Consider the following 14630-nt stretch of genomic DNA (forward strand, 5'->3'; position numbering starts at 1 on the left):
GAGGTGAGCCAGGGTCATCAATGGTGTAGCTGCTATGAGCACACTAGCAGCCCTAATTTAACATAATGGGGCTTTCAAAAGGTATAAAAGATGGAAATTCAGGGGAAAGAATAAGGGTGTTAATGAGAGAGGAACATTATATTTTATATACTTTATACATGTATGAAAATGTCAAAAGGAGAAAATATACAAATAATTTTTGATCAATCAACAAATTTTAATGTCTGAAAAGAAAATTAGAAAAACATGTCTACAGTCCTGGTGTCTGAGTGATTCCTAGGGCCCAGCAAAGGGACCAAAAGGGACCAAGTCTCCAGAGCCCTGAAGACAAGGGGTAAAACACCAAAATATGGACTCATTTTCCACTCCACCTTCATCGGCCCAGCAGCCGCCAAGAACAAAGGACACATCTCTCCATACCTGGCAAACAAATGCAGTATTGCATCACTAATTGATTGCTTCTCTGAGGTGCCCACAAGTGTATTTGGGGAGAAACTTTGGGAACAAGTTGAGGAGCGGCTATCATTCTATGAGACTGGAGAGATTCCACGGAAGAATCTAGATGTCATGAAGGAAGCAGTGGTTCAGGCAGAGGAAGCGACTGCTGAGATCACCAGGAAACTGGAGAAACAGGAGAAGAAGCGCTTAAAGAAGGAAAAAAAGCGGCTGGCTGCACTGGCCCTGGCATCTTCAGAAAACAACAGTAGTACACCAGAAGAGTGTGAGGAGACATGTGAAAAACCTAAAAAGAAAAAGAAACAAAAGCCCCAGGAGGTTCCTCAGGAAAATGGAATGGAAGACTCACCGGTGGTTCTTCCTAAGCCCAAGAAAAAGAAAGCTTTTTCCAAGGAGGAGTTGGTTAGTGACCCTGAGGAGGAGGCTAGTGGCAGCACCAGTCTTCCCAAGAGGAAAAAGTCGTCTAAGGAGGAAATGGTAAATGAACCAGAAGACACAGGCGAAAAGTGTGTCTCCAAGAAGAGAAAATTCTCTTCCACGGAGGAACTGATTAGCAGTGGGCCTGAAGAGGCTTCTGGCAGCAAGAGCAGCGCCAAAAAAAAGAAAAAGTCACAGAAAGCATCCCAGGAGTAGACTGGACATTCCATGGGAGTAAGGGGCATGTCCCAAAGGTTATCTTGTACATCCCATGTCCTAACCCCAATAAAAACAAATTCACAAAAAAAAAGAAAGAAAAGAAAAAGAAAAACATGTATAAAATGGATGGGGTTGTAAAAAAAAAATAAAACAATTTTTTTTTCAAATCAGAGTTGATGTTTTCATACAACGTGTTCAGTTTCAAGATATTCCCAAATTAAAGTAATTTTGCCAAAATTAAAAATATCAAACTGAAAAAAAAAACCTTTGGAATTACTATATTCTGGTAAATCATGCCATAAATGAATCGCTTTAAGCTTTTCCACTTCTGTTTTGGTTCTTAGTATCTCTTCCTCTATCTGCTGCCTTCTTTTCAATCCGTCCCTCTTCTTTTGACCATATAACCCATATTTTGATTTTCTAAAATTATCTGGTTCTCATCTTTTAACATTTACAGGATCTAAAGGTCATACCCTAGCAGTGACCTAAAGTGTTCTCCACTCTCATGGAGAAAATACAATCTCTCCTTGGTGTATAAGATGGAGATGATGTCATTCTCATATCAACAGAAGACAGTTATGGTGACAAGGATCTTTCCATAACATGTACTCATTCATGTTCTTCTCTTTGCTCTACAGTATCACTGTGTTGAGGATTTAAAACCAATGGAAGAGGCAGTTGAGCGTCGTCTTCTTGCTTCACCTCCGCTGCAATGACCACAGGATGGCAATCCAACAATACCTGCAGGGAACTGGTGCCAGCGTGTTCAGCCTCATTCAAGTGTGCACTGTCTGCAGGGGATCTCGTGCATGTGCTTGAGAACAAAACTAAGCCCTGGGCTCGTCCCCATGCTTAACTTCCTTAGTGTTTCCCTTGGGAGGTGAAACATTTGAACTGCACACTGGCATCATGTTGGGACTGGTAGTACCCTGAAATAATTTTATATCTGGACTTGTTTTTGTAATCTCTTCATTCAGATGTGGATTACTTTTCTCTGGAGGTATGAATTTTGGTGTTTTGAAGGAATTCCCCTGCAACTTCTTCGTGCTGCAGATCTTCTCATCGTTAGCAGTGCTAAGAGGAAGAGGTTAAAGGATGCCTGAGCCTGGGCAGCACCACCCAGAGACTAAGTCTCCAGCCTCCACACAGCCAGTCGGGGCCCACCACCTAAGTTGTTTTTCTTTAATCAGGTGACTGTTGTTAAATTGGCTTTTTTACATCAGTACCATGATGTCTTGTTACTGTGGTTTTGTAGTATAATTTGAATTCCCCTGCAGTGATACTTTCAGCTGTTTTCTTGCTGAGGACAGGTTTTACTATTGGAGGTATTTTGTGATTCCATATGAACTTTAAGATTTTTTCTATTTCTATATATTTCTATAAAAATTTGTGCTAGTTACCATAACAGATAAATCTCCAAATTTAGTAGCCCAGTGCAATATAAGTTTAAATCCTGTTCATATAAAGTCCAGTGTATGGAATGTTAAGAATTCCTTTAGTCCACAATGAGACTTCAAGCCAAGATGGTGACCGCCGAGCTGCGCTGCAGATACCAGGCAAAGAAAGGCAAGAAATTAAGGGTTATCAGAGTCTTCTTGCCAGTGGAAGGGAACAGAGTGGGGAAAAACAGGGAATCACGGATCCCCTCTCAGGAGGATAGTCTACCCCCCCATACAGCCGCTGTGCCCCACGCCCCAACCGCGCCCTCCAGTCCACTACGCTGACTGCACAGGGACCTCCGCTGTTGTGCTCTGATCGCGTGCGCTGGCCCACCATGCTGTGCTCAGTTCGCACACCCATGGGGGCCACCTCTGCTGTGATTAGGTGGCAGCCAGACCCCCAGCTGCTGTGGTCCAATCGCTTGCCCACCAGCCAGCCTCTGCTGTGTCCTGATCCTGTGCCCTCATCAGCTGCCTCTGCACTACAATTGCACGTGCAGGAGTCCCAGTCCCACAGCAAGGGCCACACAAGCCCACACTGAGTCACTAGTGCCAGTTCAGGTACCATCCCCTACCTGTCCATTGCCACCCATCCCCCACTCCCCTGAGGTGGGAGAGCGCAGAATGTTTGCAGGTCCCAGGGTTCCCAGCCAGAGTTTGGGCAGCTTCAGAGCTTACTACCTCAGCACCCTTTCTTTCTTTTTTTTTTTCTCTAAATTAATTAATTAATTAATTTATTTATTTATTTATTTGAGAGAGACAGACACAGAGAGAAAGACAGATAGAGGGAGAGAGAGAATGGGCACGCCAGGGCTTCCAGCCTCTGCAAACGAACTCCAGACGCGTGCGCCCCCTTGTTCAGCCCCCTTTCAAGCAGGCAGCTTTGGTGCATTACTGGGTGAGAATTCAGGCAACTTTGGCGCCCCAGTCAGGCGGTAGATAGGCGGCTTTGGCAAGAGAGAGCAAAAACCCAGGCTGCTTGCAACTGCCCCAGGAGGGCTTGTATTCTCATTGAGCTAGAGCCCAGGCTGCTCCACCCACCTACCTGCCCATACACTGACATGGGTAGACCACAGCGCAAAAGAAATAGCATGAAATATAAAATGCAAGAAAATCCAAACAGATCAACCAGTCCAACAGGGATTACATCTAACCAAAACATAGAAGAGTGTTTAGGATCAGAACATCAAGTGGAAGCTATGAGCAATGCAACCCTGACCAACCTACTACTAGAACTGGCAGGAAAGCTACAAAGGACAGATAATCATGTGGATGCTACCATCACTAAGCTAGAGCAATATGATAAGACACTGGAAGGAATTCAAAGAGAGCTAAGAGAGTTGAGGGAGAGTGAAAAAAGAAGAGGACCTTAAAAATCAGCTGGCCACACTAAATGAAAACATAAAGAAATGCAAGGATGATTTCCAATAATCATCAAGAAAATCAGAAAATGAGGAGAAAAGGGAGCTGGACAGAGCAATGGAAGTGATACATAGGAAAGTAGTAGAAAATGCAAACTTAATTGAACAAGACCAAAACTCGCTAGAGGCTCTCAAGAAGAGAATCAGCAAAGCGGAGGATAGAAACTCTGATCTGGAAGAAAGATGGAAGAAACAGTTCGAGAGTCCAAAAATTTCAGTAAGTTCAAAAGTTCCTGTGAACAGAACATGAGGGAATTATGGGATACACTTAAACATCCTAATATCAGAATCATTGGAATACCAGAAGGAGAATTTCAGACCAAAGGCATGGAGAACTTATTTAACACAATAATTAAAGAAAACTTCCCCCATCTCTTAAAAGAAAGGCCCATCAAGATACAAGAAGCAAACAGAACTCCTAACTGACTAGACCAAAGGAGAAACTCCCCAAGACATATAATCATTAAGATTCTAAACATTGACACCAAAGAGAAAATCCTAAGAGCAGCTAGGCAAAAACAACACACCACTTTCAAAGGAAACCCCATCAGAATTACTTCAGACTTCTCAATGGAAACCCTGAAAGCTAGAAGGGCCTGGAATGAAACTCTCCAAACTCTAAGAAACTATGGCTTCCAACCCAAACTACTCTACCCAGCAAAAGTCTTCCTTATAATAGATGGTGAAAGGAAAACTTTCCATGACAAAACTCAGCTTTACAATTATATGAACACAAAACCAAACCTACAGAAAGTATTCCAGGAAATTCTCTGCACAGAAGAAACAAATGACCAAACACGAATGCCTACAAGAAACAGATCACAACAACCAAACCCAGAGTAGACACAAAAAAATTTAAAGCCCATGAAAACACCAACACACATCTACCATCACAATATGGCAGGGATCAAATCAAATCTCACAGTCATCACCCTAAATACTAATGGCCTTAATTCACCCATCAAGAGACACAAACTAACAGGGTGAATCAAAAAATTAGACACCTCAACCTGCTGCCTTCAAGAAACCCACCTTACCACTAAAGACAGAAACCTCCTCAGGGTGAAAGGGTGGAAAACAATATTCCAAGCAAATGGGAATAAGAAACAAGCAGGTGTAGCTATATTAATATCAGATAAAATAAACTTCAAACCAAAAACAATAAAAAAAGACAAATAAGGCTACTACCTACTTATAAAGGGAACAATCCATCAAGAGGATATTACAATCATAAATCTGTATGCACCAAGCACAAGGGCACCACAGTTCATAAAACAAAACCTACTTGACAATAAAACAGAAATAATCACCAATACCATCATAGCTTAGGACTTTAACACACCATTACCAATAATAGATAGATCATCCAAACAGAAACTCAACAGGGAAGTAAGAGAGGTCAACAAAACCATAGAACACGTAGACCTAATGGACATCTACAGAACTTTACATCCCAAATCCACAGAATACACATTCTTCTCAGCAGCCCATGGAACATTCTCTAAAATAGACCATATACTGGGTCACAAAGTCTGCCTGCACATATTTAGGAAAATCGACATAATTTCCTGCATGATATCAGATCATAATGCTATATTCCTAGAAATCAACAACAAAAAAACCACCAAGAATCCCAACGGCAACTGGAAACTGAATAGCACACTCTTAAACAATAAGTGGATAGTGGATGAAATAAAAAATGAAATTGCAAAATTTCTGGAATTGAATGACAATGAAAACACATCATACCAAAACCTATGGGACACAATGAAGGCAGTCCTCAGGGGAAAATTCATAGTGCTCAATGCCTTCATAAAAAAGACAGAAAGATCCCAAATCACTAGCCTAACCATCCACCTAAAGGCACTGGAAAAACAAGAAAAATCCAACCCAAAGAGCTCCAGAAGGAAAGAAATAATTAAAATCAGAGCAGAAATTAATGAATTGGAAACCAAGGAAACAATTAAGGCAATTGACAAAACAAAGAGCTGGTTCTTTGAAAAAATAAATAAGATTGACAAACCTCTGGCCAATTTGATCAAGCAAAAAAAGGAGACACTCCAAAGTAACAAAATTCAAAATGAAAAAGGAGAGATCACAACAGACATGAGTGAAATCGGCAGAATCATCAGGACTTATTTCAAAAACCTCTACTCCAAAAAACTGGAAAATGTGGAGGAGATGGATAAATTCCTGGATGCATATCATCTACCAAAGCTAAACTCAGAGAAGATTAATCACCTCAATGAACCCATCACACTCACAGAGATTGAAAAAGTAATAAAAAACCTCCCAAAAAAGAAGAGTCCAGGACCAGATGAATTCCCAGCCGAATTTTATCAAACCTTCATGGAAGAACTCAAACCATTCTTTCTAAAACTGTGCCACACAATTGAAGAACAGGGAAAGCTACCCAACTCCTTCTATGAAGCTAGTATCACCCTAATCCCAAAACCAGGCAGATATGCCACAAGAAAAGAAAACTACCAGCCTATTTCCTTAATGAACATAGATGCAAAGATCCTGAACAAAACACTCGCAAACCAAATCCAACAACACATCAAAAGCATTATCCACTTTGACCAAGTGGGATTTATCCCAGGAACACAAGGGTGGTTCAACATACGAAAATCTGTCAATGTAATTCACCACATAAACAAGCTTAAACATAAAAACCACATGATCATTTCATTAGATGCAGAAAAGGCCTTTGACAAGATACAACATCACTTCATGATCAAAACATTGGAGAGAATCGGCATGGCCGGTTCACATCTTAACATAATAAAGGCAATATACAAAGCTCCAAAGGCCCAAATAATACTTAATGGAGACAGACTGGAGGAATTCCCATTGAGATCAGGAACAAGACAGGGATGTCCTCTCTCACCTCTGCTTTTCAATATAGTTCTGGAAGTCCTAGCCCAAGCAATAAGGCAGGAGAAGGAAATAAAAGGGATACAATTTGGAAAGGAAGAAGTTAAGTTAGTTCTATTCACTGATGACATGATTGTATATGTAACAGACCCAAGAGAATCCATCCCAAAACTTCTGAACGTGATTAACTCCTATAGAAAAGTAGCAGGATACAAAATCAATGCACAAAAATTGGTAGCATTTCTGTATGCAAATGACAAAGACACAGAAAAAGAAATAAAGGACATAGTCCCATTTTCAATAGCAACAACAACAACAACAAAAAAAATACCTTGGAATAACATTAACCAAGGAAGTAAAAGATCTATTCAATGAAAATATAAAAACTCTCAAAAAAGAAATTGAGGAGGATTTGAAAAGATGGAAAGACCTCCCATGCTCCTGGATAGGCAGAATTAACATTGTGAAGATGACAATACTACCAAAGGCAATATATAGATTTAATGCAATTCCAATTAAAATCCCTACAGTGTTCTTCACAGAGATAGAAAAAAATGATCTCAAATTTCATATGGAAAGGCAGAAGGCCTCGCATATCCAAACATATAGTCAGAAGAAGAAATACCTCTGGGGGCATCACCATACCTGATATAAAGATATATTACAAAGCCATAGTAATAAAAACAGCATGGTACTGGCATAAAAACAGGAGTATAGACCAATGGAATAGAGTTGAGGACCCGGATTTTGGGTCAAGCAACTATAGCTACTTGATATTCGACAAAGGCCCAAACAATATAGACTGGAAAAAAGATAGCATCTTCAACAAATGGTGCTGGACAAACTGGATAACCACATGCAGGAAACTAAAACTTGATCCACACATTTCACCATGCACAACACTCAAATCCAAATGGATCAAAGACCTCAACATAAGACCAGAATCTCGAAAACTACTGGAAGAAAATTTAGGAAGTACTTTCCATGATATAGGAATGGAAAAAGACTTCCTGAACAAAACCCCAGTGGCTCAAGTTCTTAAACAGTCACTCAACCATTGGGATCATATGAAGCTGAAGAGTTTCTTTACAGACAAGCATACAATAAGCAAAGCCAATAGAATACCCACAGAATGGGAGAAAATATTTGCAAGTTATCCAACTGATTGAGGCCTTATCTCTAGAATTTACAAAGAACTCAAAAGTCTAAACAATAAGAAGACAAATACCCCACTCACAAAATGGGACACAGAGTTGAACAGGCAATTCACAGAGGAAGAGATACAAATGGCAAACACACACTTAATAAAATGTTCATCATCCCTAATCATCAGAGAAATGCAAATTAAAACAACTATGAGATTCTACCTTACCCCAATAAGGATAGCCAACATCAAAAAGTCAAATGAAAATAAATGCTGGCGAGGATGTGGAGAAGCAGGGACACTCATTCACTTTTGGTGGGAATGCAGGATACTACAACCACTTTGGAAAGCAATATGGAGACTCCTGAAAAAGCTGACTATAGAAATACCAACTGACCCAGTTATACCCTTACTGTGCATCTACCCTAAAACCTTCTAATCAAAGGCCAGAGAGATTTGCTCAATCATGTTTTTAGCAGCTCAATTCGTAATAGCTAAAAGCTGGAATCAACCCAGATGTCCATCATTAGAAGAATGGATAACAAAGATGTGGTATATCTACACAATGGAATTCTATACAGCAGTAAGAAAAAAAGACATAAAGAAATTTGAGGAAAAATGGTTGAACCTGGAACAGATCATTCTCAGTGAACTTACCCAATCACAGAAAAAAATTGACACATAGTCTCACTCATCTACAACACCTAACCTGAATCTACGCAAGATACCTTACATACCCAGCAAGCACCTCATGGACTAGACAATAGGATGGATGGGAGGGCGGGGAGGGCATCGAAGGGTGGAAAACAGTAATCCGGACCCAAACGGCAATGGTACAATAAAATTCTACTTCCTAAAAGACAGACCAAATGGCTGAACCTTCACTAGACCCTTACAGGAAACACCTGAACCACAAGACACTGGAGAGGGTAGGATCAAGACTAACCTAAACCTCCTACATCTTCCCTCCCTCCCTCTCCCCTTCTTCCCTCTATCTCTCTCCTCTCTTGTATATTAGTTATGTTCTTCCTCAATTTCCTAGTGGACACTGAACTGTAACCCCCACTTCCAGCTTGGGCCTACCATCCACAATGAGCTTTTGATCAGAGAAACCTACAAGGTTTCCCAAAACAGTGACAGACTTCTGTCAGAGTACTTGATGACCCACCAAAGGCCAGTGGTAAGACCCTATTGCTGAAGACTCCATATGCAGCTGATCCGTAAAATGGAATGGCATGGCTGGAAGCCAGGAGAGAGTCAGTCCCCAGACAGTCAGTGTGTCTAGTGCTAGTAGGTGCTACATGGGCGACTGGGGGAAATGACCAAGATCTGTCCAAGCAACTCATTGTTTAACCTAATTAGCAACAAATAACCTGAGGTGATGCCCACACAAGTGCAATAGTGGTACACAGCCATGGTGAGGAACCAATTGCTCTTGATTTGGCTAACTCATCCACTCAGTGGTACTAGACCCATAGCTGGATCTGGGAAACAAGTCAGAACCATACCCAAACATAAGCCCACTCTACAATAGCAAGCTACCATCAATCAAGGAGTATAAGAGGGCCTACACCTATCAAAGTGTCTATCAAAAAAGTAAGTGTTATCTCAATTTTCCGGGTGCTAACTTACTCTCTGTTGGAGAGTCTGCTTCTCTTTTTCAGATAGATGCAGATCCTAAGGAGAGAGCTACCCCAACATACCTCAAAAGGGGCCCAACTGAAACTAAGGACAATTGGCGAAACAAGCAAGGGTGATGTTTTCCTGTGAACCGGATACCAGCACAAAGGGGAAGGAGACCAACGCAGAGAAAAATCAAGTCCTACCAAATCAGAGAGCCAGAGCCTCAGAGGCCTCCAACACCTCAGTACTGAAGCAGACCAAAAATGAACTCAACATGGCTCAGGGAAATTTTGCGGGAGAGGGGGCGGAAAGAATGTCAGAGTCACATGTTGGGTCATGATTTGCAGAGACATTTATCATACCAATAACTGTGGGCTAACTCCACAATGCACGACCCATTTACATCAACAAGGATGGTCCAATGGGAGGGGGTAGATCACAGATGAGCCTAAACAATGGTACCAAACTGCCTGTATTTACTGAAAAGAAAACTAATAAATTAAATTTTTTAAAAAAAAAAGGATCAGATTGCATCAACTGGAGATGTATCTGTTGTGAGGAAGCAGTCTCAGTTCCTGAATTATAGAAGGTGTCACTGACTATTTCAGGCATGTTTTGAAGCCAGCATCACGGGATTACTGTGCAATTTCTGGGCTATTCTAATCAAATCATGGCACCTGTCCAGGCTCATACCAGAAGAGCCAAACCATTGAAGGAGGCAAGCTAGAGCTGTGCTAATGAGTAATAAAGTATTGGTTCTGAAATGAAAAAAAAATTAAAGGTATGAAAATCTAGAATATTTTACAAATATGAAAGAAGGAAAATAATTTCGAGTATGACAAAAAATGTTTATATACTTGGCTACATAAATCCTCTTATAATAAGCACCACTAGCATGAAAGAAAGGAAAGAAAAATATATGCAATACATATAACTTAGTGTTGACACTTGTGTTAATGTAAGAAAGAGAAAACCTAGCCTTATTCATCAAGAAGTACAGACTAGACCAAAAAGACCAACAGTGATTATCATACACTGTAAAGAGGTTGTAATGACTATATGAAATGATTGCCTAGGAATGGAAAAAAGTCTCCTCACACTGAGAAAATTCAAATGGTGCCATCTGTCTAACTTAAAATTCAGCAAACTCATAAATGTACTGTATATTCCTGGGAGTAGCTTGCAGAAGTCTGCCAAAGCTAGGTCATCATAGTGAAAAGCCAGAAACCAAATCAGTGTGGAGAGAGGGCATTGGTTAAGGGCATCACGATGCACCCATCACATGATGTCCTAGTCATTACACCTCTAAGACAGATGCATGTACTAACATGAAACTGAAGAAATAAAGCAGCTATGAGAAGAGAAGGAGAACAAGCATGGAGCAGAGAAGAAGGGGCAACACCAATAACCAGACAATAAGGGAGGGAACTGGAGCTCATGCTTGCAAGGGATTGGCTTATGCCCAGGTACCCTCTTTAATGTATTATTTTTATCTCAATATACTCAGTTAGCACATACCAATTATATAAAAATGGGTTTGTTCTTATATTTTCATATATGCAAATAACAAACACCTCTTCCCTCTGCATATAGCATCATAACACGGCTAATGAGTCTTGCTACAATTGCTTAAATCACCTTGGCTAATTGGCTTCCTTCACTTTCTAAGGTCCCAACTTCCTGCAGCTAAAGGCCAAAGAGAAAGTAAATCTTTGCTGGGTTTCCCTCCCCTCTGGCCTTATTAGCAGAGATGTAGAAGGCAATCACAATTACTGGGTCTTCCCTTGGCTCCTGGGCCGTGTTATCCTGAACCCCACCTCGGAGCTAATTAGAGGGTATGTTTGTAGAACTTATACAGACTTCATTCTCCAGTCCCAGACCTCGTTGTCTTCATTGGGACAGTTGCTACATGGATGCCTCCTAAGGCCTTGTGGGGCTGGGAAGTTAACAAAGTTTGTCAGTTAGTCTGTTCTCCTCTGGAGTTTGTGGACCCAAGAGATTAGTAAATCTCCCTTTGGTGTGTGTGTAAAACATAGCAGCTTCCAGAGGCCTGCACTCTCCACAAGTACATTCAAGGAAGTGAGGTCAAGAGTGGTACAAAGGCCAGAGCCATGACCAGGAGGAATGCAGTGATTATTTTCAGGGAGATTGAGTGGATAGATCTCTGCTGTGGCCTTCATTAGAGAAAGAGACCACAGACTCTAGATACACAGTAACTCCTTTAACTCAGAACTCAGTGGAACCTACACAGCCACATGACACCAAGCATCAGCTCACTCATTCTCTTACTCAAGTCACTGAACCCTCTGAATAATCACTTACAGAACATGCTAAGAGTCCCCCTTCATACAGAAGCAGACAGACTCACAGAGCTGCTGTGTTCCCTGTCACATGGCCAGGTGGTCTAGGGGTATGATTCTCACTTAGGCTGATATCTCATGGCTAACAGGGAGCAGTGTCCATCTAGAACCCAGTTCCCTCAACTCTTCATCTAACATTGACTTCACACTGACCTTTCCTTATATTCAATGGTGGCTAGCCACCTATAATTGCCAAATAAAAATCTGAACACTATGGACCTCTAATGGCTTTATTGCCCAACCCACCCCACCCTCAGGGCCCACAAAGAGACACTGAAAAAGCTGACTATCTTGTGACTGTTGTTCTGAAGATTCTTCCTGTGCCCACATGTTTCTGTTTCTGTTACTACTACCTATCAGGACTTCTTCACATCTCTCTCTGGTCAGTTAGCACCACCTCCAACTTGAATATATGGGTAGTTTATTGTGCCCAACAACTAGCCTCTACCCATTAGAGATCCACTGGCTGTAAATGGTCCTTGGGTCTATGTGCCTCTTCTTAGGCTCACTGCTTGTCCAGTTGATTGCCCATCATCACTTAGTTCCTCAGTGCTTTGGCCTCCCATGTGGACCTGAGTACTTCTCAAAAAGGAGGTGAATGAAACAGAAGTCTGAGAAACCAACTAACGCTGAAAGAGACCAAGAGAGCTAAAGTAGCAGGGACTAGAGTAGAATTGATGTCTTCATACACTGTGTGCAAGGCTTTCTTTATTGATCCTTGTGTCAGTATAAGTGTTACATTTGAATTCTTTTTTATAAATTTTATTTATTTATTTGCAAGCAGAAAGAAAAAGAGAGAGAGAGACAGAGAGAATGGGTACATCAGGGCCTCTAGCCACTGCAAATGAACTCCAGACACAGGAGCCATTTGTGCATCTGGCTTACATGGGTTCTGGGGAATTGAACCTGGGTCCTCTGACTTCTCAGGCAAATGCATTAACCATTAAGCCATCTTTCTAGCCCAAGTTTGAATTCTTTAGTGACTTAGTAGAGGCTGGGATGGAGACAGCTGGGCTAGGATCCAGTACTTGGTGGTTGCTACTTTTAATCCCCATAGTTTATAACAAACATTTAGCCTCTCTGTATATATTTTTTAATCTGTGGAGTAAGAGTAATAAATTCTTGCTTCCTTATCCCCTAATTGAGGCTCTAGTTAATAATGTGGGACATTAACCTGTGTGGTGACAAAATTCAAAGAGAATGGGTTTTAAAGAGCAAATGGCCTCCTGTTCTAGATCTCTCCTGGGTCTATGCAGCCTGTCTCTATGCATGACAAATGGTAAGTCTTGGATGTTGGATGGAAGGTGGTACTGTTGTGTGTGTGTGACAGCATCTCCAGGTGGACATATGTAGATACTCATGGAGAATAAAATTACATCAGCTGAACTTAATGGGTGAATCATGGATGTCCTCAAAAGTTCACAGGTATGTTGAGGACTGATGCCATAAGAATCATGTTTCTTTAAGTATGAGCTATCTGAATTTGGGTGGCTTAGAATATTACTAGTCTTGTCAGGAACTCATGAACCTATATTCACAAAGGCCTTGTATCCATCCCAACTGAGATTGGTTACTATTTGCAATGGAAATCCATAAAGTCAGAACCAGGCAATAGGGTAGAGTGATGAACAAAGATATGTGGATGGGGTTGCAGAATGGGGAGTAGTGTGGCACAGAGGTGAGCTTTCAATTACAGGGCCAGCAGAAGGGATCCACAGGGAGTCTTCCCTTCATGATAAGAACAGCCTGCTTTGTCTGATAACTGAAAAGAGCAGGGTCAGACCATATGACTGCTTCATGTTTCTTCCAGGCTTTGACTCCTGAGCAAGTGGACAGAGTGACCTTGGACTGGAAGGACAGTCCATTGTGTTTGTTTTCTCAAAGGTGAGGATGGTATCAGACAGGACAGCTGGAGGGTAACTCCTCCTCAGCCATCTTACATTGCTGCCCTCACTCCCCCCATGCATGCACTTTGACTACTGGCATTTAAATTTTTTTAATTATAGAACTCAATGGGAAGCTTCACATAATGTAAGAATGAGATAAAGATCAAAAGTCTTTCTCCATTTCCCACTGCCCTTCCCAATGTTATTTGTATCCACAAAAGAGGGAACCACCCTTTAGAGAATGGGGGTTATTTGTCACTAATACTTGGGTCATATTATTGTCACTTTATAAATTTAGCCAAATGCCTTGTAATCTCATCATGTCAGTACATGAAAGCCTTCTTTTAAAACAAAAAATATACTTTTTACTAAAATTATTCACTCCAAACACAAATGACTCATATTTGTACAACAGAGTTTGAGACTATTTACTTTAGACTGAGAATTAAAGAAATACTTTTGTATCACATGATTATTCACTACTATCCTGCCTCACTATTATAATTACTCATTATTTTCTTATCTCATTATTATGACCATTCATGTATTAATTTTCAATCTTTGTATATAAATACACACACACACACACACACACACACACATATATGACTTGTGTACTATAAACATGGTTTATCTAAAAGGAGGTCAACATTTGATTTATTAATATTTTAATTCTACATAATTTTATCAGTCATTAAACAAAAAGTACAAATTATTTCATGTCCCATTTTCTGGCCCATGGTATATCCCTAGCTTTAATGTACCTTCTGTCAACATCAATACTCTTT

General features: G+C 40.8%; 1 pseudogene; it reads right to left on the reverse strand.

The window, feature by feature from the left end:
* Nucleotides 1-1274: 1274 nt before the first annotated feature.
* Nucleotides 1275-14619, reverse strand: LOC101595581 (annotated as a pseudogene).
* Nucleotides 14620-14630: the final 11 nt, after the last annotated feature.

This window comes from Jaculus jaculus, chromosome 9 (assembly GCF_020740685.1).
Source record: "Jaculus jaculus isolate mJacJac1 chromosome 9, mJacJac1.mat.Y.cur, whole genome shotgun sequence".
Classification (NCBI taxonomy): Eukaryota; Metazoa; Chordata; class Mammalia; order Rodentia; family Dipodidae; genus Jaculus; species Jaculus jaculus.